The 26058-nt window shown below is 45.0% G+C and overlaps 1 protein-coding gene across 1 annotated transcript in view; it reads left to right on the top strand.

Annotated features, from left to right (window-relative positions):
* Window positions 1-886: 886 nt before the first annotated feature.
* ARPC1B (actin related protein 2/3 complex subunit 1B) overlaps window positions 887-26058 on the top strand; it is a 101034-nt gene continuing 75862 nt past the window's right edge. The window contains exon 1 of the mRNA XM_078665052.1: window positions 887-1239. The gene's annotated coding sequence lies outside the window, so the exon portion shown is untranslated. The remainder of the gene's footprint in view (window positions 1240-26058) is intronic.

Genomic DNA, 26058 nt, shown 5'->3' on the forward strand with positions numbered 1-26058 from the left:
CACCGATGTTATCCACCCTCCGCTGGCTTCCCATCGAGGCTAGAGCTATCTACAAGACTGCCTGTATCACCCACAAAGCCTTGCACTCCTCCTCTCCTCGCTACCTGGCGAATAAACTGAAACTCTCTGGAGGCTCTAGACCATCACGTAGTGCGGAAAATTTACTGCTTGAACCGCCCACTTTCAAGAAGGAAAGATCGATGGCCCAATCCTTTTCAGGCAACGCAGTGAGAAGCTGGAACTCACTTCCGCCTCAGCTCCGGACCACCACCTCCTCCCAGGCCTTCAAAACGGACCTCAAAGTTCTCCTCCTCCAAAGAGACTTCCAAACTTAATTCACACCCTCTCTATTACCTAAGGGAAGACCTTCCATTATAGAAAATTCTACTTTCCATGACTATGGAAGTGCCTTCCCAGTGTGTTCTTGTGGTTGGAGTGTTTGCTGTTTATTGCAGTATTATCCTTGTACCTGTGTTTGGTACTCTTTTGTAACATGCACACGCCACTTTTCTCTTGTAACACACTGTTTGCTACCTCTTACATTTTGTTTGCTTTAGATACTTGCACAAGCGCCACCACTGCCTACGTAACGTTTGTTCTTGTGCTTGCGTGTCTGGCATATATTGCAGTATTATACCTCAAATTGTACTTTGTTTTCTCCTTTAACATGCACAGGTCACTTTTTCCTCCTGTATTGCACCATTTGCTACCTCATGTATTTTGTTTGCTCACAACTGTCACTTTTGCTTCATGTAACTTAATGTTTGCTTTTGGAACATGCTGACTTGTAATTTTCTCCTCATGTATCATTATTGTTCCTATTGTGAAGCGCTCTGACGCCTTCGGGTAAAGTCTGCGCTATATAAAAACGCATAAATAAATAAATAAAGGAAGACTTCCTCAAAGTGAAGGATATCAGCCCACTGGAATCGCATTGACATCCACTAAGACCCCTTAGAAGTCAGGGAGACCCACTCTAGTCAGGGGAGGCTCGGCACACACGCCGCCAGAGGCAGCCAGTGGGCCGTCTGCAGCTCCGTCCGCCCACACAAGGAAGTGGCTGCGCGTCTGGAAGAGGAAAGGGGAAGTGAAGCGCTCGAGACTGAAGTGAGCTCGCGCAGCAGACGGACGCCGACCGGGCTGGGTTCGTGTCGACTGCTCAGAGTCCGCGAACCGACTCCCCCCTCAGAGACCCTTCCCGCCTCCACCGCGTGACCGGACTGCGCGCCCAGACCCCAGGTGAGTGCGCGCGCGCTCCTTTCAGGCTCGCTCACTCCAGCGCTTCCTGCAGCCTCAGGGCGCAGGGTGTCTTTCATAAAGTTTCGTCTAGCGCCTGAGGAAATCCCGAGACCGTCCGACGGGCGCTGCTTCTGGAAGGCTGGCGGGGCTGGTACAGATAGGGACGCATAGAGGTTTCCATATGGAGCGGAGGGTGCCGGGGAAAAACTTGCAGAAATGAGACGGGGTCACTGAAAATCCTAAGGGAAGGCGACAAGAAGGTCTCAATAGCGCTCTGAAGTAACACAAGATTTCACAATAGCCTCGTGCCCCTAAAGGGCTGGGCCAGAGTCAGTCATGTGTGGAACTCTTACGTTGTGATGATAACGTGGTTTCACGTAAAGCCCATTTGTGTCTTTTATTTATTATAAAGAAATTACCGCCCTGCGCAACAATAATTTCTTTTTTTTCGTTGCGCTCAGCGGTAGGTGAATCACTTCTTGGCCTAACGGCTGGGGCGCTCGGCCTCGAACCTGAGGAACTGGGTTCGAGTCTCCGAAATAACACTAAAACATCCTTTGATTCTGGACAAATCACGTAATCTCCCGTGTCTAAAATAAATGAATGTGTGTTCTCATGTAACGAAACTGGTGCTATGTAAAGCGCTCTAATACCCGATTCGGGTCAAGTTCCGCTATATAAAACTGCAAAAAAATAAGAGACACCAGACGGGTGCCGAGTTGCCAGCACGACTGAACTTCTTTTGTATAAGGGGCCAGCACCCACAGGCCCTGGCAGGGTGGGGGTATACTGCTGTCAGGGTGGGGGTATTCTGGTGCAGGGAGTGGAACAGAGACACTCCCTTCGCATGTGGCGCTGTGTGTGAGACTTCCGTGTCTACAAACCCGGAAGAAGCTGCTCGCGCAGACTTTGTACCTAAAGGGAGGCGAGGATGTTTTTTAAAGACCAATAGAAGAGCGCTAAGCATCCGACGACATCAGAGACGTTTTAAGACATGGGTAAAGTGAGCAACTGCCCCCACCCCCAAATCTCAAGCACCTCTATCCTTCACTCTTTTTCTCTCTGTACCCAGTGTCACCCTAAGGATTTTTGGGACACTAGGCAATACATATTTCAGCTATTATTGTGAAACCTTCATTTCTGAATGTTTAAGTAAGATTTAATATTACTTGCCATCACGTGGGCTTGAATTAGCAGAAACTGTGTAACAAAATTCGAAGTTCTAATCAGGGCCCAAAATATATCTTGCGCGGGGCCCCAAAATCCCTATGGTGACGCTGTATGTAATTTATTATACACAGAGCCTAATTTGCTATTTTAATCTATTGACCCTTGACTTTCTGTTGTTTACTTTCCTTATGATCAGTGTCAGACATGTACCAACATGCATATTGCTTCTGGAGAAAATGCCAGAATTGTGTTAATGTGCTAGCAGGGCCACTGGAATTATGCAATTCTGCGGCTGCTGTGTTTTATGCATAATTATGGATTTGCCACATAACTTGGCATCTGCTCCACAATCAACACATTTTAACTAAAACATTTGTTTCTAGCTCACTCAAATTCTGAGACCTTTTGTTTTTGAGGCCATCCTCCATACGCCTTATGGGGTCATAACGTTTTTAGGTCTCGCCTGTCGATGCGCATGCGCATCGAGCAAGGCGAGAGTATTGCGAGTTATCCACTCTTTATCCACACTGCAAGGAATCGTGGCGATTCCTTGCAGTGCCCGTGACTTTTAAGCTCAATGCGCATGTGCATTGAGCTTAAAAGCGCGTGCACAGCCGCCCGCATTCCTCCGACACCTTTGAAGTGAAGCTTAGCTTCACTTCAAAGGCCCGGCTTCTTCACACCCACATGCCGCTCTGCCCCGCTCAGCCCCCTCCCCTGAGTCATCCTGCCTGCCCAGACTTCTCCTCCCCCCTAATTACATCCCGCTTTCACACTCGTTCGTTGCATGTGAAAATATTCAAAAAACGTGAAAACATATTTTATTCATACTGTAAAAGCAAAGTAATGCATTTAAAGTTGGAAACCCTTCATTTACATGTTCTAGTAGTTTTGCTGATTTAACTGTTGTGGCTTCATTTGTTGTCCATTATTTAACCATCTTGTGGTCCGGACTCGTAAACACATTCTGCTTTTCAGTAAAACTTAAAATGTGGGAATCAGCCATAAGCAAGTCTGAAAAGCCTCGCGGTGACGTCATCATAAAGCAAAGAGCTTCCAAGTTTAATAGGATTGATTGATGCAACATTTATTAAGACTTGCGTTAAACTTGCTGGTCACAGATGTGTACCATCAGTAGGGCCTGCTCCGCCTTTCATCCATCCTTCTGAGATAGATGTGAGGCACACAGGCAGGTAATATTAACGTGGTATTTACAGTTCTTTTTTAAATTCAAATAGTTTGGCTTTTACAGTTCAATAAAGCAAAAATACACTTTGGAAGCAAACGCTATTTAGAGAAAGAAAAAAAACTTTTGTAGCCTGTGGTCGAACAACCCGTGGCGTTTGTGACCTCCACTCACACCCCCTGGGGCGCAGCACTTCCTTTCCAAAAATGTGAATGAATAAATACGTCCTTCCTGGTAACCTCGCGGGCAGAGGATCCCTGCACAACCACAGAAACAACACAACTTCCGCTGCACGCGCACTTGTGCAACCCGTGCCTGTCCGGGGGACATTGCGTCATCCTGTCACCAGAATAGTAGGCCTGTTTTGCAGCATGAAAATAATTCACAGGGACCCTCGCCTGCCATGGCACAGACTTCCAGAGGTTAGCTTTTTTTTTTTTTTTTTTTTTTTTAAATCATTATTTTGGTGGTTGTATAGCGCTTGTTGTTATTTTAGGCCAGCCTCTAGGCGCTGAAGGCGGGATTAGGGACCATCCGGCTCCGTGGTCTCCCAATGTGGACATAGATAGCCCAGTTCATTTCAGCCCCTCTCAGGACACTGACACGACCCCTGCGCCTAAATACACGCCGCGACGCCCGTTTCCAGGCGCATGCCATACGCAGAAAGACACGTTTTGCATTTTTGAAAGTTCAGCTGCTACTAACATCCCTCCCCCCGCCTCCCCGCCCCGGTGGACCGGGTCCAAATTCACATTAAAGACGCCCAGAACTTCTGTTTGTCAAATGCGCTGGCGCCTCAGGAGCAGTAAATATGTTTACATTATAAAGCGCTTTTACGAACGGGTCGGGGCGGCCCTCCCGCTTGCTGGGAAGTATACACAACACCTAACAAAGGGTCCTGTCATCAGGCAATAACTCCCTAGTGCCAGTTCAATTCACAGTTGCGTCACATCATTCATCACATCATTCATAGAAAGACTTGTCTTGGAAAACAAATAACAAGATGACAATTTGAGGGAAGTTAAGCATTTTAATGTAATCTCTTCAATCAAGCCACTTCGTCTAATTCATGACATTGCTGATTTAGGTCAATGACGACTTAACGTCAGTTTTTTTTTCTCCCCCAAAAGATATTTCACAAATCAGCAGCGAGTTGTTAGGGGTACAAAGGAAATCTTCACACTCTTTTTATACACTTCACTTTTGTGCTAGAAATGCCTGGATTTGACAGACATCTTCCATGGTTTCGTGTAGTGTTTGCTGTAGTGTTATATTATGTTGTTATATATTTATACAGCGGGATCACCAATTCCTTGCCGTCTTGGCGCTCTGTTCAAACCCCAGTCTGCAGCTGTGATTCATCCATCACAGTTTCTGCATTGCAGATTTTGTTGCACGGCCACATTGCTGTGGATAGGTGATTTGGCATAATAAAATCATGTTTTAAAAATATTATTTTATTCTGTGCCAATTGATTGTAGTTTGCACTCGCCACAGGCAGCACAGTCACACACCCAATGCCACTCACACACGCAACGCCACTCACACACGCAACGCCACTCACACACGCAACGCCACTCACACACGCAACTCATCCCCACTCATCCACGCAACCCCACTCATCCACGCAACGCCACTCACACACGCAACGCCACTCACACACGCAACGCCACTCACACACGCAACGCCACTCACACACGCAACGCCACTCACACACGCAACGCCACTCACACACGCAACGCCACTCATCCACGCAACGCCACTCACACACGCAACGCCACTCACACACGCAACGCCACTCACCCACGCAACGCCACTCATCCACGCAACGCCACTCATCCACGCAACGCCACTCACACACGCAACGCCACTCACACACGCAACGCCACTCACACACGCAACGCCACTCACACACGCAACGCCACTCACACACGCAACGCCACTCACACACGCAACGCCACTCACACACGCAACGCCACTCACACACGCAACGCCACTCATCCACGCAACGCCACTCATCCACGCAACGCCACTCATCCACGCAACGCCACTCATCCACGCAACGCCACTCATCCATTTGCAAAACGAAAAAAGTTAAACTCTTCTATTGCGAGACCTATTGCATTTTCAATGCTTGTTGTTGTTGTTTTTAGTTGGTTCTTTCTCTGATCGTAAGGGGGTAGACTTCTCATACTGTTAGGCTCAACTCGCTACCTTCTCTGTCCATTTTGTGCCCCGCTAACAGGCGGGTCTGGGTAGCAAGTGCCACGATACGCTTCGTCCCCCGTTGGCCTACTTACCCTGCCTAATTTAGATATGAGCAGAACAAGGGTTGTTTATGAATACAATACACATTAAAAATACTAATACCTGTTCCCCTCCTTCAGCCATTCCTTTTGCTTAGAGCGCCTGGAATAATCTGAAATGTCACCCTTGCAGGTGAGAGAGATGGTTAGTAGTTGTTTTGGTACCATCTTTGGCAGCGATGACGGGGCAATGGGTGGTGCAAGCTGCAGTGGCCTTCCGGTCGGGACCCTGGCACTTATTATTTTACAAATTAAGCACTGTGCAGGCCTCATGCAGCACATACCGTACTGATGCCACATTCAAGCCCTACCGAAGCCTGAAAAGTAAACAGAACTCATTAATATAACATTTTCCACCTTCTTACCAACCTGCACTGTAGACAGTACATTTTGTATGCGGATAAACGCCTAAATAAGGCAGCGAACTGGAAGAATCAAATTTTACAGTGGTCATTTTCCCGCCAGAAAAGAGACAGGAAACACGCATGAGCTTATGGGCGTGGTCTTCTTATTCATATATATCTCTTTCACCAAACTGCTTTCTGTGAGTTCCATCGCCCCGCCCTCTTTAGAGTTGATTGTGAAACCTCCTGTGTCTGTTCACCACAGGTAATGCAATCAAAAGAAACAAGGGATTACAGGAAGGAACCTTGCGTAATACTGGGCGCTGGTTACCAGCTCCCTTAGATAATGCACGCCTCTAAAATGTAATAAAAACAGCATGTTTCCCATGGCGCTGGAAACTCAGGCCGTTGCACAACTAATGGTTAAACCGTGTTTAAATATCTCTGTTCGCTCACAAAAAGCTGAAGCCTGACTGGCTGTGGCGCAATTTTTAGGTGACAAATGTACATTAAATGATGAGACATTAAAATCTATATCTCATAGATGTGTTTTATACCACAAAAAGACAATTGTTTGATTTGCTTTCTTTTTTCAGCTTTTTTGTGTGTAATATTTTAACCATGGCAGCTCAGACTATTGGCCTGGCCGATGCTTGTTTAAAGTTATCTTATAAACAGTTTGCCTTCAGTTGTTGGAAACTGCCTTTGTGGCATGGGTTTGCTCTGTATATTCTTCTGAACCCCTTGAATATATTTAAAGAATCAGTACTGTTACTGAAAATATCTTCTCTTCCACACCAGAAAAATTAATTTATGTATTCGTGTTTGCCCTCTTTTTTGTCTTTACCTGCAAATCCTTTCTGTTTTGGTATCCTTTCACTATATGTTCTACGGTTATAAAATGTTCACGAATAAAAACAAATTCGTTATTTTATATCGATCACTCTTGCTGCTGTTTAAAAGTTCAGGCTTACTTTGCTCTTACTTGAAATATGTGGGTTTGGTGGAACATGTTTATTTAGACATGACTGGCGAGATAACTTCTGTTCTTTTGCCTGTCATGTCATCCGCAAAAAAATCATATTAAAAATACATACATATAAACATTCACATTGGAGCTGGTGGCCAGGCCTTTTCATCCATTGGTCTGTTCAACTGTCAGTCACATATTGCTTCCACCCAGCACTGCACACAACAGCGGGTCAGCCCTCATCACCCATTGGCTGTCTTGCACTGTGATGGATGGAATGTTCCCCTTTTCACATGTGCACAGTCCCCTGAAAAAAGTGCACCTCAGTGCCAAGGCAGGTGGTGCAAATTTGATGGGCTATGTCTTTATTTTTAAAATGTTATTATTGCCCTTATATTGCATATGTTGGCAAAAAATAGATAACAAATTGTGTGCTTGCCAAGGCCAGATCTATTGGCATTTGCCAATTCATGTTTTGTTTATTCATTTTATATTTCGCAAACATATCTTCAGTGAGGAAGAAAGTGCTATAGCATACTGAAAGCAGGACTTGCATTAAATTCAAAGGGCAGTGGGTGGATAGACCCAGCCTGTGTTACACGCGTGGAAAGGGACCCCTGGAAACCTCTGTGTTCAGCTGCCTCCTGCGTGTGGATTCAGCATTTGATACAAGGCCACCTTGGCACATCACCTGATAAACGTTTTGAGAGATTCCTATGAAGTGAACCACATGGATTTTTCACATAATATGCAACATTTAGGATAGGGCTACAGTCATCATCAGAAGCTGTTTTTTGTAAAGTGCCAACAAACACGCAAAAGGCACCTAAGTGCTGCTAAAGGCAAAGTAACAGGCACAGAATGAGCCAGAAAAGGTAGGTTTTAGAAGGGTTGCTAAATCTTAGAACGCAAGCCATAACATGCTGAGCCGGGGGGGGGGGGAGAATTCTAAATATACAGACTTAATGGACAAAAGACTTACCACATGCATGGGCACTTTTCATTTTTAAGTTAATGGTACATCAAGACAGGTGACTTACTGGACACAGCATAGCATACGCGGATCTTTGCATCCTCTCGTCTTCTCTCTCAATGCACAGTGAGACATCTTCCACAGTGCTGCTCCTGCATGGTCAGCATTTCTGCGGTTGTGCTCGCCCCGAGTAGTGTTCCCTAGCCTGCATGGAGTGTTGGCTCAAGATGGCGGCCGGAAGGGCATGGAGGAAAAGAAGAATGCCAAATGGGAGTTCTTCCCTGCATGCTTGAAAGATAACATCCTTGGAAGAAGTGGGCTTGGTGAGCCTTAGGGTTGCTCTCTTCCAAAACAGTTGCCTTCCCAGTATTTGGTGTCTGAAATTCCCAAAGATGATGCTGAACTGTTACCTCTGACAGCACCTCCTGCCTTGACCCTCTATAAAGAAATCTAGCCTTGAGATGGATGTGTTGCAATGCATGCGCTCCCCTATTTTTGTTGGGTTTATCCCAAAATCTGTAGACTTTTTGTCCTGATTTTTGCTTTACATTTGAACTGGATTTCTGTCTGGAATTCTAATTCTGAAAGACCTTTTATGGGCTTTTTCTCAATCCTTATCAGTGTGGTATTTGGTGCCTTGTTTATCAACTCCTGTAATATTCGTCATATTCAGTCCAAAAATCACTGGTGACTTCCCATCAAGAATTATCCAGTTTGCAATAAGGAGGTTTTGTCTTCCCTTTGTAGCTTTTTCCCCCTAACTGCGACCTTATTAAAGGGACATGACTCAAGCCTGCCGTTAGCATTTTTTTATTTTTTATATTTTTTATTTTACAGCGTTTTATATAGCGCGAACTTGACCCGATTCGGGTATCAGAGCGCTTTACATAGCACCAGTTGCATTACATGAGGACACATTAATTTTTGTTAGGCGCCGGGAGATTAAGTGATTTGCCCAGAATCACAGGATGTTCAGTGTCATTGCTGAGACTCAAACCCAGTTCCCCAGATTCAAGGTCGACCGCCGCTCTGGCCGTCAGGCAAACAAATCTGAATAAACTTCAAGCATCTGAGAAAACGAGGAGAGACGTTGTGCATTATCTTCTAAGGGGATCAAATAGCCTATTGTTTGCCTTGTGTATTGTTTTGAAGATTGAGGAAGGAAAGACTATTTGTGTTCCAGCACTATTAGATGGTAGTGCATGTGGAATGTTTACTGACCATGATTAGGCCCTAAAAATAATATTCCCAGGTGAGATAAAAAGGAGTCTAAGATACTTCAAACTGTTTATGGTACACCGTTAGGTTCAGACACAGCAGGAGAGGTTTCTCTAACATTATGGGTCTACTTTGCAGACACACCGAAGAACTTTATTTTGTTGTAATAACCTATCCTAATTCTGATATGATTTTTGGAATTCGTTGGCTAAAGAGACTAAATTTGTATCTCAGTTGAGCTACTACGACAATATCATTACCTTGACCGTTTTGCCATGATCATGTTATGCTTACCGAGGTTATTTGTCGCCAATTGAGGAGATAAGTACAATTTTCATCAAATTGTCTGCAACACATACCCCTCTCTGTGTAGATGACGGCGCCACAAAACTCCCCAACTGATGCATTCTGCTGCATCTGGTGGGTCATCCTGATGCCTCCCTATGGCATCATTGCAGCATTCCTTTTAAAGTGAGTATTATCCATCTACTGATATTGACTGATCAAGATTAACGCTTCTTTACCATTCAGTAAACCTGCTGGTCTGCTGTGACTTGGCGTTAGAGAATCTGCCACATCGTCATACCGGGAGCCATAAAAAGGAAGTGAATAAGAGCCTTATTAGGTTAAAAATCTGAACTTCTGCTTTGTGTACGCATATTAGATTAACACAAATAAGTTCCTTATCTTGATGTGAGGCACTGAGCCAATAGATGAAGCTCTCTCAAGTTTCCTATTTAGAGCAAAGCTAATTGTCCTACAGAACATATCCCACAGACATGCAGTTTTTCAAAACATTACCCTTCTTTTCTGTCCCACATGATAAAAATTCAGAATTTATTTCCAATTTGAAAGTTGTACCCTCAATGTTAGACTGAGAAAAACAAGACCTTATAGAAAAGAAAGGCCCCAGGAGCATCTGCATTCCCTCTGACCTGTCCTTTGACCAGGGGTTTTTAAATAAAGAAGAAACAGCAATATTTAAATTTCCACTAATATATTCCGCTTTTCGAATAAAAGAATATTTATGTAGCGGTCCTGTGTGCTGAATAAATATTTGTACAACACTGATGGTAGAATTTTTATTGATTTTATATATTTTATTCAAAGTTCGAGTAGATAAGTGCATGCTGAGAGGTGAGTAATTTAACAATGTTACGAAGTAAGGGAACATTTTAGGCACTCTGTACGATTAGCTGGCAGGCTGAAAAGGCGAGGTCTGATCAGGTCCAATTCCCATTCATCCACGCATTTTCTAAGGATGTCAGGCATTTTAATCACCAATGGAATGTATCGTCTGGTCATACCTTTCTTGCCTATCTATTCCAAATTTAACTTGTGCTCTATGGGATTGAAGTCTTGGCGGGCCTGCAGTTTGTCTTGAGGCGGTTCAAGGGCTTGTCAACACTGAAGGTATTTAAAGAGCTGTGTTTTGTGTAGTGCAAAGACATACAGAGAGTTTTTTAAATGATGTGATATGATCCAGAACACATCTGATCCAGGCCCCCCAGCATCGAAATGCCAGTCAAGCTCCATTTTCAGAAACATTCCAGCCTGGCCGTATGGGCGAGCCACCCTGCCACACGGGCGTTTCTCTCGTCGGTATTCCCTGTATTTAACGTGTTTTAGAGGTTTGCGCCAGGGTAGCAGAGCCATTCTGGTAATGGATGGTGGTGCATGGTGGACTATACTTTCATATAGGATGAAATGCAAACTTGGCGGTTTCAGGAGATCCAGCTCCAGCCTGACTGCCACAAATCCAGTTGATGATTGGAATGTCCAGAGAGGTGCAGTAGTACGGGAAGAGAATTGGTACCTCTAACCCAGCAACATGGGTAGCCTGCACACATTTGTTAAATGGCCTCAAAGTGTGCCACCAGCCCATTGAAATTTACTGCCCATTAATTGACGGTCCAAGGAGAATTGGGAGTGACTTGGATACATAGTTATTCTGTAGAATATATAAGAACAGGTGCAGCTGTTTCACTTTGAAAAGAGCCCACCTCCCCTTTAAGGAAATCTGAAGGCAAGCCCATCGCAGCAATTCCTGCCTGGTGTTGTGCCTTATCAGCGAGGGAAACGGCATTAAGAGAGTGGTCGGACCACGCGTGCCATAAGTACTCAAGCGTTACCACGCTTGCCTTTACCACGCATTTACCTTTACCACGCATATTCCTTTACCACACATGCCTTTGCAACGATTTCAATATTCAAGTCCCAACAATTGTGTAGGTCCTTGGTCACCAACATACCTAGATATTTAAAGAGGTCTCTGGCAAGATGCAGCTGAACTTCAGCCAACCATGACTGGCCATGTCCTCTCACCAGGAAGTAAACCAGTTTCCCACAAATCACCTTAAGTCTGGGAAGTAGACCAATTTCCACCAATTCACCTTAGGTCCAGAGGTTTCGCCGTGTATCTGTGGGATCCAAGATAGACTACGAACTGATATGACCAGCTGTTAGATGTATATTAGCATAAAAAGACACACTGTCCTTGGGATCAAAACTCCATTGAAATCCCTCTAGCTGTGGGTCTTACCTGATCCATACTGCTAGAGGTTCAATCACCTACGCAAAGAGGCGGAGAGAGAGCGAACATCCCCAATGGGTGCCTTTCTCCTCTGGAAAGAAAGAAGACGACACTCTGTTTATTGGAACTTAAGTGGGTGGTTAATTAAAGCATTCATGAGTTTGAAATTTCTTTGCTTCTAAAGATTTAGAAATCTGCACTGCATATTTCCATTGGCAGTTGGTTAGTGCAGATGTCATCAGCAGGTATTTCAGAAAGGACACACTATGTTATAACTGGTAAACTGCACATGTTTTCTAATGTCTGGAATACTTTCTTTCTGGATGTGAGTGATTAGTTATCTGGTATGACTTTACTGTAAACCTGTGGAGGGAATGTAAAATTGCGTTTTCGTCATTTACATTGTTAACTTGCCCCTTCCTTATGTTTCATAATTCGATTTTAAAAATAATGTTTTCTCATAGTGCAATGCAAGTGATATACATGCTTTCTCAGTATTCTTTCAGACTGATAAGCCTTTTAGTAAACCTTGTTCCTGTCTTGCTCAGCTGTTGAAGTAAAAAAACATGAAAACTCCTTATGTACGAAAAAGCAGCTTAATGAAGTGCAAAAACCTCACAGCTCTGTAGCTACAAAAGTGCTTGTTTAGGCCTTGAATGTACAAGCTTTAAAAAAGTCAATCGAAGGTAAAATAAAAGTGCACGCTAAGTGGAAAAAGAGAGAAATGGAGAGCTAAAATGGAAGGTTTTCCTATTTTTTTTTTTGCAACATGATTAGCCAGAGGTGGCTGGAAGGCATTAGTCACTGTTTGTGCTGGGCTCAGAGACAGAGTCAGCTATTCTTAAACCTGTAGCCCGGCTGCTGCTGCGCCTGCAGCACAGGAAACCGCCTGACCACAAGAGGATTGATATTTTGAAATGGGTGAGCATGCTCGGTTTGCATCTTTGAGTTAGCAGCTAATCTTTCGCAAGAAACCTCTCAAGAGGAGTTACAACATTTTCTAGCCTGCTCCACCTCCTATCTAAAAATATTAGAAGTGGACTTTCGAACAGAGGGAAACATTCAAACAGTGGAGGAGAGATCCCTTCTTATATTGGTAATGTAGACAGTTGTTGTTACATTTATAATTGGTTTCCAAAGAGTTCCCTGTCTTTTATGTGAAACCGTTTGTGTCCTCCCTCCATAGCACCCGGGTTTAGAAAGTCAATTAAAACATACGAAGCTGGGGGAAATGAATGCAACCGCAGCAGGCTGAGGGGTTGAAGAGTCTGGACAACTCTCATGTTTCAGCATCAGAGCAAAAAATTGTGCTGATGTCTTGGGTCTTCTTCACAGCGTGCTACCCGCCTAAAAGCACTTCAACGCCTCATCAGGGGCAGCAAGCACTATATTAATGCAAACCCTTTTCCTCTTCTATCCCTCCACTATACTTCCCAATCCAAATAACACACTAACATATCCACCTCTCAAATGAATTTAGTATTTCACTATACTAATTCACCACTAATCCTTTATGTGTTCCGGAGTAGCATGCTGCTTGCCGAAAAAGCGATTAGACGCCTCGTCAGGGGTAGTAAGAGCTATAAAAAATGCAATTACAATACAATACAGAGGTAACTATGTGTGGAGGAGATTTACGACTATGCCCCAGCGTAACTCTCTACCTGAATGAATTCAGCAACTCTGGTCTGAGATTAAAGTCAGGCAGTATAGTATGTGTTCATACCGCTTTACAAAATACAACAGTAAAATGACTCCTAATAACTTAACAGCCATGTTTTAGATTTAAATCGGCCACATGCAGCTTTGTATAGTGTACGCAGTGATCTCTGTCTACGCTAAGTAAATCAATGTCTAAGCTATGTAGAACTGCACGCTGAAAAACAATAGAGGAAACAACTATCACCTGAGAAAAATAATACTGACCCGACAAACATTCCTCCTGGGAGCAGATATATAGAGCCCGTACCCTGTGGCAGATGTGGGATGAATTGTGTTTTTTGAAAATTAATGAAAAGAAAATCAGATTGGAATGTTTACATTATAATAATGTGATTTGTATAGGTGTCTGTAATGATTTCAGGTAATTTTCACTTTAATTTTATATATTTTTAATCATATTTTAATATATTTAAAATTGAATGTAAATGAGTGTTTGCAATGTCCAAGTTTGAATTACCATTATTACATCAATTTTATATTTTCATTTTATGTTATTTTTTAATTTTATTTTAATATTATTATGTTTTGATAGATACAGGTGTCTGCACTGTGTTTTGATTCATGCTGTTAATATTATTCGCTGTCTTCATTGATTCCCTTGCAATATCTGTGAGTGGCCAAGTGAGTAGTCTGTTCTACCCCAAAGCTTTCTCAGTGGTGTAGCTAGAGCTAGGCGCGATCCCTGAGTTTGCCGCCCAGTGACGACCGGTGCAGGTAAGAGTGGGAGAGGGTGGCAACAGATGACGATGAGCGGGAGAGCGACAGAAGATGATGGACGAGGAGCGGGGGAGCAAGAGATAGACGATGACGAAGGATAATACATTAAAAAAAGAACTTACCTTGCTCTCACCCCGCCCCAAAAAAGTGCCGCCCGGGGAGAACCGCCAACCCCCAGCTATGCCACTGAGCTTGTTTGGAGTAAATATAAACCTGTTTGGGCTGTACTACTACTGAAGTACATGTGGATTTAGTTTAAGTAAACAGCAGTTGACTGTTGTTGCATTTAAAACGCCTCCTTCGAGCTCCTCCTTAATTTTCTCTTTCCTCCTCTGACTCTGTAGTAAATACTCCCCATTTTCCGGCCACTACCCCTTGCACTCCCACATTTACACCAGAAATGTAGACCTGTGTGTGATAAGTGCCCTGCAACCATGATGGAGAAGTCCACATATTAGACAGGACAGGCATGGGCGTAGATCTGCACCCGTACCTAAAAGTGGATTGCATGTGTAAGTATGTGATGTAATAGTACTGGAGTACTATTTTACATACTCCAATATGCTTTGGTGGAGAAGGCACACGTAATTATGCAAAAAAGTGATGGATAGAAGGCTTGAATTAATATCTATTCCTGGTACGGGCGGAGAGGGTAGGTGATCCAGTGCTGTCCCCCTGCTTGGACATGGCACCTAATTTGGAGGCGCCCATTCAACTCACCGTACCAGCTGAGACGATTTACCCACAATAGGGTGGTCCTCAAACAAACACTACAGGAGCAACCGGAAGTAGTGTCTCCTTGATGTTAGTTAGCTATTAGCTGCACCATTTAGTGTAGATATAATATTTCACTTTTTTACATTATAGGTCCTGAAGAATTGCCACGGTATTTTATAACCAACAGGCAAGAAACATGTCGACTCTAAGAGCTGAGCATAGTTTCAACTGACCACCCTTTCATAGGGGCATTGCCACTCTACACGTTTTTAACAAAGTGGATTACCAACCGGAACATAACTTTATTTGGAATATCCAACCTTTTTTAACACACTCACTGTACTTCACCATATCTACACCTCCACGGGCCACACACCCCCACTTCATCATACGGCAAAGGAACAAAATATCTCCGATAACGAGCCCCTTCGCGGGTGCCCATTGGGCATTGCAGTGCCGGCCCAACGAGGAGCAGGTCCAGATGATGAAGCATGACACCTAGCTTGCTGGGTGTGCGAGGACCCTAGTTCCGCAAAAGCGGGATTCCCACAACCCGCTTTCTCCTAGTGCATTCCTCCACCCCCTCCACCACCACTCAATTGCTGGCGGTTGGCTCCCACACCTAGACTTCCTAGGCACCGCTCATAGAGGAACAGTGTCTACTTTTTTGTTCGTAGGACCTGATAGGGCATGTATGCTGGACCTCTTTAAAAAGCCCTTCTGGCCCCACTTTTGATAAAGAAAAGTTGAATTAATATCAGACACATGTAATCAGACGAGTCACATCCCACTCAATCATTATTTATCCATTACTTTTTGATATGCTACAGTGAGATGATCTAGGAGGGATGGGTATGCCCAGACCTGGGTCCAGTACCCACTGTGCCACTGGAACCAAAGTATACCTGACTGATGAGCCCAAATAAGGGCAAACCGGTTTTGGGTTGTTTATGTTCCAGTAGTGGGAAGACCTGACCTGGCAGTCCGGGCCGGACTTTCCCTAATGGAGCAGGGTCAAGACTGATTTGCACATGGCTGGGTCCAAACTGAGATGGCATGGTGTTCAAACTAAAGACGGGCTGGGATACAGCCCAGAGCAATTACCAGTAGCTGAAAATCTAGCATTCCATGCTTTGAATACTTAAAAGGTTTGTTTTGCAGCAATAAGTTTATACAAAGATAATTTGCATTTAAGTTTCACAACAAATATTATGCACTGTGGTTGTCATTTTTAACAAGGAGTAATAAGTGAGCTTAAACCGAATTCAGGAATTGAATGCCATTTGGAGCATGGGTTTTTGTTTAATTGCTTTTTTAAAAATATATTTTTTGAGTTTAATATTGCACAAGCTCGACACCAAGGTATCACAGCGCTTTACATGAGCACACTTTGCGTTAGAGACGGTCACATTCCTTTTATTAGGCACGGGGGGATTAAGTGATTTGCCCAGATCACAGGATGTTGAACGTCCCTGTTGAGACTCGAACTCCGTTCCCCAGCTTCCAGGTCGACCGGTTCAAAAGTATTATCACAAAAGAATGCCCTGGAAAATAAAATATATATGTGATCAGGGCAAACAAGCATTTGTCAGAAAAACCGGCATGGCTGTACTGGGCCAGTGCAGAATGGGCGTCTTGTCACTTCTACTACTCCAGGCATTATGATGAAGTGCAATAGTTTTAGTATGCAATATTTAACAATATATTTTAGTTGGATATGTATTTTTATATATGGTGCTATTTTTGATATGGTATTTTAATGCTTTCCTATTTAAATTGTCATATTTTTAGTATTGTAAATAATTCTGTTGTCTGTTTTGTATTAGGTTGTGGTATACTTTTTAAGATCTCTGTGATCGAAAATAAAGTTATGATGATGAATCAATGTCCGTGGTGGCACAGCATAAGTGTGGAGACCCTCTCTATCGATTTTGACCCCTGATATCAGCCTATTTCAAAATCTCCTCACATCCTGGGGCTATAAGGAACATGCCACCACAGCCAAGCTCGGGTCTGCTTCAGTGCTGGACGCGAAGTACAGTCTGGATAGTGGGGTGTGCATAGAGGCAGAAATGGGCTCTGAGGTGTAAGGAAATGCAGAATTGCAGGGTGTGTAGAGAACCAGTAATAGACTAGAGGAAAGCATCACTGGCACTGTCAACTGAGTCTCTCTGTGTTTACAGAGCGAGTGGAATGTACTGGTTTGTTTGTTCCTGTTACAGCAGGACTCATTTGCACAAGATGGCCCTTGCCTGAAGTGGCATAGTGGGTGAGGAATGATGGACAGGCATGTAGCCTGAGCGAATGCCAGTGTCTGAGACTTTTACAAGCATTGCACCCATTGCCTCTGTGTTTATTTTTCCCTCGTCATCGTCTGTCGAAATCCCCCCCATCCCGGCCCCACCACTCTTACCTGCACGGGCCGCGGCTGGAACTGAACGCTCCAAGTATTTGTCTCTGTTCGGCGGACTCACCTATTTTCTAGAAAAGTGATAACTCCTACATGCTGACCACCTTATGTGGAGTTTAACTTTATGTCCCTAATTTTCACCAGTGAGAGCATAAAAGTTGATGAATTTGGTCCACAATGCTTTGTGCCCTCTGTTGCAGGGGTTTCAAAACTCTTGTACTGCAGAGCAACTTGGCAACATTCCAGAGGTGAGGCCTGGTGCCCTTGCGGCTGCAATACACCACATACTACCAAGAGCAAAGCCACAGGACTAACATGAAGAACCGGTTTCCACAATTCCCAGGAGTTCCCAATACTCCTCTAGTGGTTTCGATTGCATATTACAGACACAATGTTGGCTTTCAACAAGGAGGGACCAACATACTCCAGGTACAGCCAGAACCCAGCCCATCTCAAGAACTTCCTTGGGGCTCTCCAGTGAAGCATGTTGCAACATGTACCTACCACCAGCGCTGCAAAGCAAAGGTCTAACAAGCCATAGTTGAAGCTGCACTTCTAAAATGGCTTTGGCCACCGTGTGTGCTTGTGCCATCTACACATATTGTATGCTTAAAATCAAAATGATATCTCATTTGTGTTTTCTCTACTTTGGGAAATCTGTTTGTCAAACCCTAGAGGAATGGTCTTCAAACTTTTAATGCTGCTACCCCGGCTTTTGTATACAAATATAATTAATCGGGACCCTGCTGAACTACAAACATATTTTCTCACAATTATTCTATCTATAAAAGTGGAAGTTATTAACTTGTTTAGCAAGCCAAACACTGCAGTTATGTTCAGTTATCCCTTTGTAAAATGTAGTCAAATGCATGATTACCAACATTCTGCTCTGTCTAAAGACATACAAGTATCCATAATTCAGAAATAGGGATGAGGGACTTTGATCCCCATAATTTGACACCTACGTCAGCCAGGACATGAGTGACAAAAGAAATAACTGATGGCCCGTTAGAGAGTGGCACACTGCTACTGCGGGTTCCTTTACTAAAAACACAGCACTGGCGTTGTCTATATTCTCCATCGGTGTAAAAAATGCTCCTTTGGGCCACAGCATGGCTCCGCCCCTCATATTAATTGAGGGTACCCTTAGGGAGACCCACCGCACAGTTTGAAAAGCTCTGCGTTAGAGTATCTCTTACTGGGCATCTGGTGCAACTCCATAACGCTTTGGATAGCCCCTGTCCATATTACCTCATATGTATGTGTGTTTTTATTGCAATGAGGATAGTAGTGGGTTCTATTCGCTAGGAAGGGTCTTGGGGAAACTCTGGACATTTTTGATTTTATCTTTTTTTTTTTTAAATACCTTTTCAATTTCAGGGTTGGCCAGGGAAACAAAGGCAGCCCTGGAAAATGTAGTAATACCAGACTCTGAGTGTACTACATGAGTTTGAACATCGTATGGTGTGTTGTGGCTAAGCAGTGAGAGGAGCGTCTCCATGCTATGCTATAGACAAGGTGCCTGATTCACAGTTCTCTTTGTGTCTGGAGTAGTGTTTTGGTGACTCCTGTTCCAAGTCCCTACTGCTTGAAGTAGACCATCTCCTGACAGTCAAGACCTTCCTAATTCCAGTGCTTTATCAAGAACCCAAGAACAAGTAGATGCCTCCCCTCAGTTCTGCATATTTACTTACACCCTGGGTGTGTGTATGGAAGGATGTGACATAACCCACGTGAACCTAGCCACAAAGTACTGCAGCACTACATAGAGTTTTGCTTTTTAGAGGTAACTACAAAACAAGGGCTTAGCCAGAGTGCACAGCCCTGACAGGCAGGACCATTTTGGGTTGTCCTGGATGGTGTAACTGAAAATTGTCAGCTGCCCAGACTGCTGCGAGACACAAGTGGTGTACTGGTGGTACCGGGTCACTATTTTGCAGGACAAAAATATCTCGACCACTGCTTCGACCTAACCACTGCCTTGCATGTTGGATCTAGTGTAAATGGATGAGAAGTTAGGAGTAGTAAGTATATGCTTGCCCTACGATGTAGTTGTAGAAGACATTTTTAGGTCAATTTTGTCTACTTTGACTTAGGGATGTTCAGTCACATGGGTGATATTACAGCTGTAGCTATCAGTCTTTTAAAACATCACGAGTGGAAGATGTTAGGGTAGGAAGAGAGATGCCAGAATCTCTCGTTCATATGTACTGAACTTGAAAAATGAAGTGTTTGCTGGGTGGTGAAAGAGTGCCTGTATGTAAAGTATTAAGTACGGACTAATTCCTAGATGACCTTCCGGAGAGGTCAGTCAGCCTCCATATTGCTCCCACTTCTCTCGACAAAATGACCTCAACCGTTGAGGACAAAATTGTCTTCTAATCTCTCTTTTTTTTTTTTTTTTTTTATTTGAAAAGGCTTTTATTGGCATCAGCAAGAATAAAAGAAACATACAAAAATATATATATAGGTGGAGTATACATTGGCGGTTTTTATATCTACAGTCCATTTGTGGATGCGTGCTCTTTTCGTTTTTTTTCCCCCAGTTAAGAGGAGGGAAAGAAAAGAAAAAAGGAGAGAAAGGAAGAAGAAAGGGGGGGGGGTGTCTCACACTTGTTGTTGTCCTTTACTGGGTTTTCCTCAGGTGCTCGTCGAGTGGGCCCCCCACATGTGTACTTTGGCGTTGTGTTCTTTCGAGAAGTTGCCTGTTATGTTGTCTGCTCCTCTCAGGAAGGTGACCCAATTAATCCATGTTTTAAAGTTTGCTTTGGCTGTGTTCTTCCAGTTTGTCAGGATTATTTTTAGGGCCGCTGTGAGGAGCAGGTCTAGTAGTTCTCTCTCCTCTCTATTTCTTAAGTTCGCGGTCAGGTGTTCTGTTGCTAGGCTTACGAAGCTGATTGTTAGGTCAGCTTTGAGCATGTCGTTTATGAAGGTGTTGATCTGTGCCCAGAACCTCTTGACTTTCACGCAGTTGAAAATGAGGTGCTCGAGGGTGCCTTCTTCTTTCTGGCAGTTCCAGCAGTTGCCAGACTCTGCGATGCCGACCTTATGGAGCTTGGACGGTGTCCAGTAGGCCCTGTGGAGGAGCCAAAACTTTGTTTGCGCTAGTTGTGGGGTAACTTTGTTTGTTGTCGCTGAGCTCCACATTTTTGCCAGTTCTTTTTCATTTAGTTGCCTGCCCAGGAGCGTTTCCCATGTGTTGGTTGTTTTCTTGTTCTGCGCCAGTGTGGAGGGGCTCAGGAGCTTGTAGATCTTTGCAGTTTGGTGGCCTGCTGAGTTGAGGATTTGCATGTATTTGATGATGCTTGGTTCCTCTTTATGTAAGTTCGCTTTCGTTATAGCTGTCTTGATCTTGAGGAAGTTGTAGAGCTCTTGGTTCGGGAGGTCGTGTAGCTGCTGTAGGTTTTGGAACGTCAGCGGTCCTCGCTTGGTTTCCATCTGTTTGGGGAGGCTAATTCCTTTCTCGATCCATATGTCGTTGTGCATTGTCGCTCCGTGATAAGTTACTTTTGTATTGAACCAGATAGATTCCCATGCTGTACATTTCAACTTCTGCGTCATGCGTCTGTCTATTTTCATCAGCGCTTCCCTCGTGTGTTTCAGTATGGTGTTGGTCCTTTGGGGGTGTCTGTTTGCTGTTAGAAGGGCTACTGGCTTGAGCCCTCCCAGGATGTCCTCCTCTACCTCTAGCCAGACTGGTTTGTATGTTTGTGTGTCGTCTATCCAGGCTATACCCTGTCTCGCCAGGCAGGCCGTTTGGTATGTTTTGAAGTTTGCCAGATTGAGGCCTCCAAGGTCCTTTGTCAGTCTCAGTTTCTGTAGGCTTATTCTGGGTTTTTTGTTTTTCCATAGGAAGACGTTGATAAGTTTGTCTAGTTTCTTGTGGAAGGCTTCTGTCATCGGGAGTGGTAGCATTGTTAGCGTGTAGTTTATCGCCGGCGTTATCATCATTTTGATGGTCTCTATCCTTCCCCACCAGCTTATGTATTTTGGCGACCATAGTTCCAGCCTTTCTTTTATTTTTTTCAGCGTGAGGTCCTCATTGTGTTGGAGCGTTGATGTGAGGTCCCTTCCAAAGTGCAGTCCTAAGTATTTTAGTGGTTTCGTCTGCCATGCCAGTCCGGAATCTCCTAGGACCTCTCTTGTGGTGTGGACATTCATTGGCTTGCACTCCGATTTATCTTTGTTGAGTTTGTAGCATGAGGCTCCCGCGTACTCTCCTATTGTGACCATGAGCGCTTTTATTGACGGAGATGGGTTTGTTGTTGTGATTAGGATGTCATCTGCATACGCCGCTAGTTTGACTGTCTTCTCTTTGATCTTGACGCCTGTTATACCTGTGTTGTCTCTAATTCTGGCTAGAAGGGGTTCCAGAGCCAGCAGGAAGAGGCCGGGGGAGAGGGGACATCCTTGTCTGGTGCCTCTTCCCAGCGTGAGCGTTTCGGATGCACTTCCGTTCACCACTATTTTTGCTTTTGGTTTGTTGTAGAGGGCCATAACCATTGCTATGTATTTTTCCCCCAGTCCGAATCTTCCCATGCAGTTTTTTAGGAAGGGCCACGAGACTCTGTCAAAAGCTTATTCCGCGTCCAGCGCTATCATGACTGCTTGTTCACTGCTCTGTGTTGTGTGATTGATCAGGTGGCATAGTAGCCTTGTGTTGTCCTGCGATAGCCTGCTTTTGATGTATCCCACTTGTGAAGTGTGGATGATGTCTGGGAGAACTCTGTTTAGTCTATTGGCCAGAATCTTTGCGTAGACTTTGCAATCAACATTTATTAACGAGATGGGTCTGTAGTTCTGGGGGTATTGTGGGGCTTTCCCCTCCTTGGGGATTATGGTGATGTTGGCCTCGCTCATGGACTCCGTCATCCTACCGTTCTGTATGCATGCCGAGTATGTTTGTGCCAGTAGCGTTTTTATGTGGTGGCCGAAAGTTTTGTAGAACGTTGTGGAGTATCCATCTGGCCCTGGCGCTTTGTTCTGTTTTAGCTGGCTTATTGCTGTTTCAATCTCTTTTTCTGTTATATCGGCTTCGAGCGATGCCCTCTCCTCCTCTTTGAGTTCTGGCAGATTGGTGTAATTGAGCAGAGTTAGTCCTGCGTCTTTGCTCAGGTTCTTATCCTCGGCGTATAGTTCTTGGTAGAACTGTCTGAAGACTTCTAGTATTCCTTTGTTCGTTGTTTGGGACTTATTCGTTCGGTCTGTTATCGCTGCGATCGTGTGCTGCCTTTGTTTTGCCTTTAGGTAGGATGCCAGCTGTTTCCCTGCTTTGTTTGCTGCGCACAAGTTGACTGATTTGAATTTTGTTAACCAGGACCCTGCTCTCTCGCTTAAAATCTTGTTCAGTTCGTATTTCTTTTTCGTGAGCAGGGTGAGTGTGTTCTTATCTGTTATGTTTGCGCAGTGACCTCTCTCCAGTGCTATTATCTCCTCCTCTATTTCGGAGATTTTCTTGTTTCTGCCTCTGTTCATCCTGGATTTGATGTTGATTAGTTTCCCCCTTAGTGTCGCTTTGAGGGCGTCCCATATGATGCCCTTCCCTACTTCGCCATTGTCATTGTGCTTGAGGTAGTCTTTAATTACGTCTTCAATTTCTTTCACGTTTTCTCTGTTCTGGAGGATGTCGTCGTTAAGTCTCCATCTTCTCGTTGGGTTTTTGTTGTGTTTGCCGCTTAGAGTGAGTGTTATGTGAGCGTGGTCCGAGATAGTTATTGGAGCTATCTCCGTTTCTTCTATAAGGTGCGTGTGGGTATTGGACATCAGTATGTAGTCAATCCTACTGTAGGAGTTGTGTGGATGTGAGTAGAACGTGTACTCACGCGCCGTTGGGTGCTGTAGCCTCCATGGGTCTGCTAGATGCTGTTTGATGCACAGGTCTTTCAGGGTGTTGTTGTTGTTGTTGGAGTCATGGCTTGGTCTGTTCGGGTGCCTGTCTGTTGCCTGGTCCATCGTCTTGTTCATGTCCCCTGCTATGACCAGGAGGTGTTCTTGGGGTAAGCCGGATAGTTTGCTGTCCACTTCCTGCCAGAATTGTTTATTTTCAGAGTTTGGGCCGTATATGTTGACCACATGTATTCTGTCGCTCCCTCTCTGGACGCTTGTTATCAGCATGCGTCCATCCTCGTCTGCGTCTGTTTTTTGTGTTATTAGGTTGGCCCTCTTGCTCAGGATCGTTATTACTCCTCTTTTCTTCCCTTTTGCCGGTGAGCAGAGTACTTCCCCTATCCATCTTGCTTTGAGTTGCTTTGCTTCTTCCTCTGAGAGTTTGGTCTCTTGCAGCGTGTATACGTCCCCCTTTAGTTTGGCCAGGTGCTCTAATATTTTCCTACGTTTGACCGGATGATTCAGTCCTTTAACGTTCATGGATACCACCTTCAGGTCAGTGGACAGGCCAGCTTTTGTTGGGTCTGTCACGGTGGGGCGGTGTTATCGCTGATGCTTTTTTTTCCGTACGTTTTGGCGCTGGCCTGTATGTCCGTTCTCCGTGGTGCGTCTTGTGGCCCCCCCAGGGGTTTGGAATGCACGGTGTGGGATGAGAAGTGAGAGATGAAAAAGGTAGGGGATGAGAAAAGAAAAATGAAAAAGGAAAGGGAATTTTTTTGTTACACAAATGATAGCTGTATCATCTACCGTCTTGTCCACCTGCCCCGCTTTCCCCCTCTGTCCCCCCCCCCCCCTCCCCCCGTCAGTAGAAAACCGGGTGTGCGACAGCAAGGGTCCTCACACTCCCCCCCAAGTCCTTGCATAGTCTCTACTGTTGAGTTGAGCACATGCCATAAGGGTCCATCCGTAGAGATGGGAGAGGTCAGGGAATAAGACGTTAAAATAAAAGGATATGGCTGTTGTTGTTCTCCTTCTTCTTCCCGTAGTTGTGGTGGCACTGCTGAGGTAGCTGCGGTTGCTCTTGTGTGTGTTTGTCTGAGGTAGATTAGTTCGTTTAAGTTCGAGTTTTGTACGTGTACGTTAAACGATTCCCCTTCCTATTCCTCCCCTTCGTTCGTTTCATCTGAGGATGCTCTTCGCTTTGCCCCCGGGCTTGGTAGCTCCATTTCTTCTGGTGCCGGGCCTTGTAGGTATTTGTGTAGGTCGTTGGGGTCGTCGAAGATTCTGCTTCCGTGCCTGTCTGTTACTCTCATTTTGGAAGGACCCGCAAAAGTGAAGGCAATGTTCTTTTTGCGCAGATGTTCTCTCTGGGCTAGGAAGCCTTTCCTCACCTCGACTGTTAGCCTGGAGAAGTCTTGGGTGATTGTTACCTTGCTCCCGTTTATCAGCATCGGGCGGCCCTTCCTGGCTACGGAGAAGATCGCGTCGGTGTGATTGTCTCTTAACGGTTTGGATATTATAGGTCTGGGGGCGTTACTATTCGCTTGCTTTCTGGCAGGTATGCGATATGCTTTGGTGATTTCGAGCGGTTTGTCGAATCTGAGTCCAGTAAGTTTGGGTATTAGAGTTTCCAGCATTAGGGCGCATGCCCCAGGTGTGTCTTCTTCCCCCTCGGGCACTCCCAAGAGTCTTATATTGCCTTTGCGGCTTCTGTCCTCCTGCTCCGCCATGGCTTTTTGTAGTGCTGTGGTTCTCTTTATCACCAACCCCAGGTCTTTGTGTGTTATATTGGCATTGTCCTCCAGCTGGCCTATCCTTTTCTCTGCCTCGTCAATTCTGCCATTGGCTTTGCTTTGCTCTGCTCTAATCGCTATTAGTTCCATCTGGATGCTGTCCACTGTTTTTTTCGTGGCTTTTGCTAGCTCGTTTCCTTCCGTTATTTTCTTCAGGAGAGTTTCAAGTGTGATAGTCCCGTCACCTTGGCTGCTGCGCTCCTTGGCCGGTGAGGCGGGGGTGTCATTTTTGCTTTTTTTCAGGTCGTTTGTGCCTTGTTTGCCATCTCTCCCTGCCATGGCGTCGGAACCTCTTCTAACCTGTTGCGTCTGGGGTTTCCCTTCTATTAGCTGTTGTTTCGTGGCGGCCTTTTTTTGCCCCTTTTCTTCTTTGTTTCTCAGGGTGTTTATTGCCGTTAGGGGGCTGTCCCTGAACCTGGGTGGCCACTTGACCACTCTAGTTTTTGTCCTGTACTCCGCCAGCCTTTTGCAGTGCCCCCCCTTTGTGTTGCCTTTTTTTCACTCTTTCAGGCTCTGTTACTTGTCGCTCTGCTCCTTCTGCTGCTTCTGCTGGGGGTGTCGACTGGTTGGCCGGGGATGTGGGCCTTTGCTCTGGCTTGATGTTTCACGACTTGTGGCAGTTCTGCTTCTCTAAGACACCTAAGTTCTTTCCACCCTGCCCGGGTCTGGCCTGCTGCTCTTTGTGCTTACGGCATGTGGTTTACTTCGGCGTGCGTCTTGTTTTGGCTGCCCCTTTCGCACCTTGTTTCCGTGCTTGCTGCCTTGCGACTGCTGCCTGCACGCTACCCCTGCCGTTTGGGGGGTTGGCCACTCTCTGGGTAGCTCTGCGCTAAGTTGGTGCCCTCGCGCCGCTGCTTCCTCAAGATGGCAGCGCGCTTGTCTAGTGCCTTCCCTGAGATGGCCGCCCCTTCCTTCTGTGCTTCCCAGGGTGGGT

Source organism: Lissotriton helveticus, chromosome 10 (genome assembly GCF_964261635.1).
Source record: "Lissotriton helveticus chromosome 10, aLisHel1.1, whole genome shotgun sequence".
Lineage (NCBI taxonomy): Eukaryota > Metazoa > Chordata > Amphibia > Caudata > Salamandridae > Lissotriton > Lissotriton helveticus.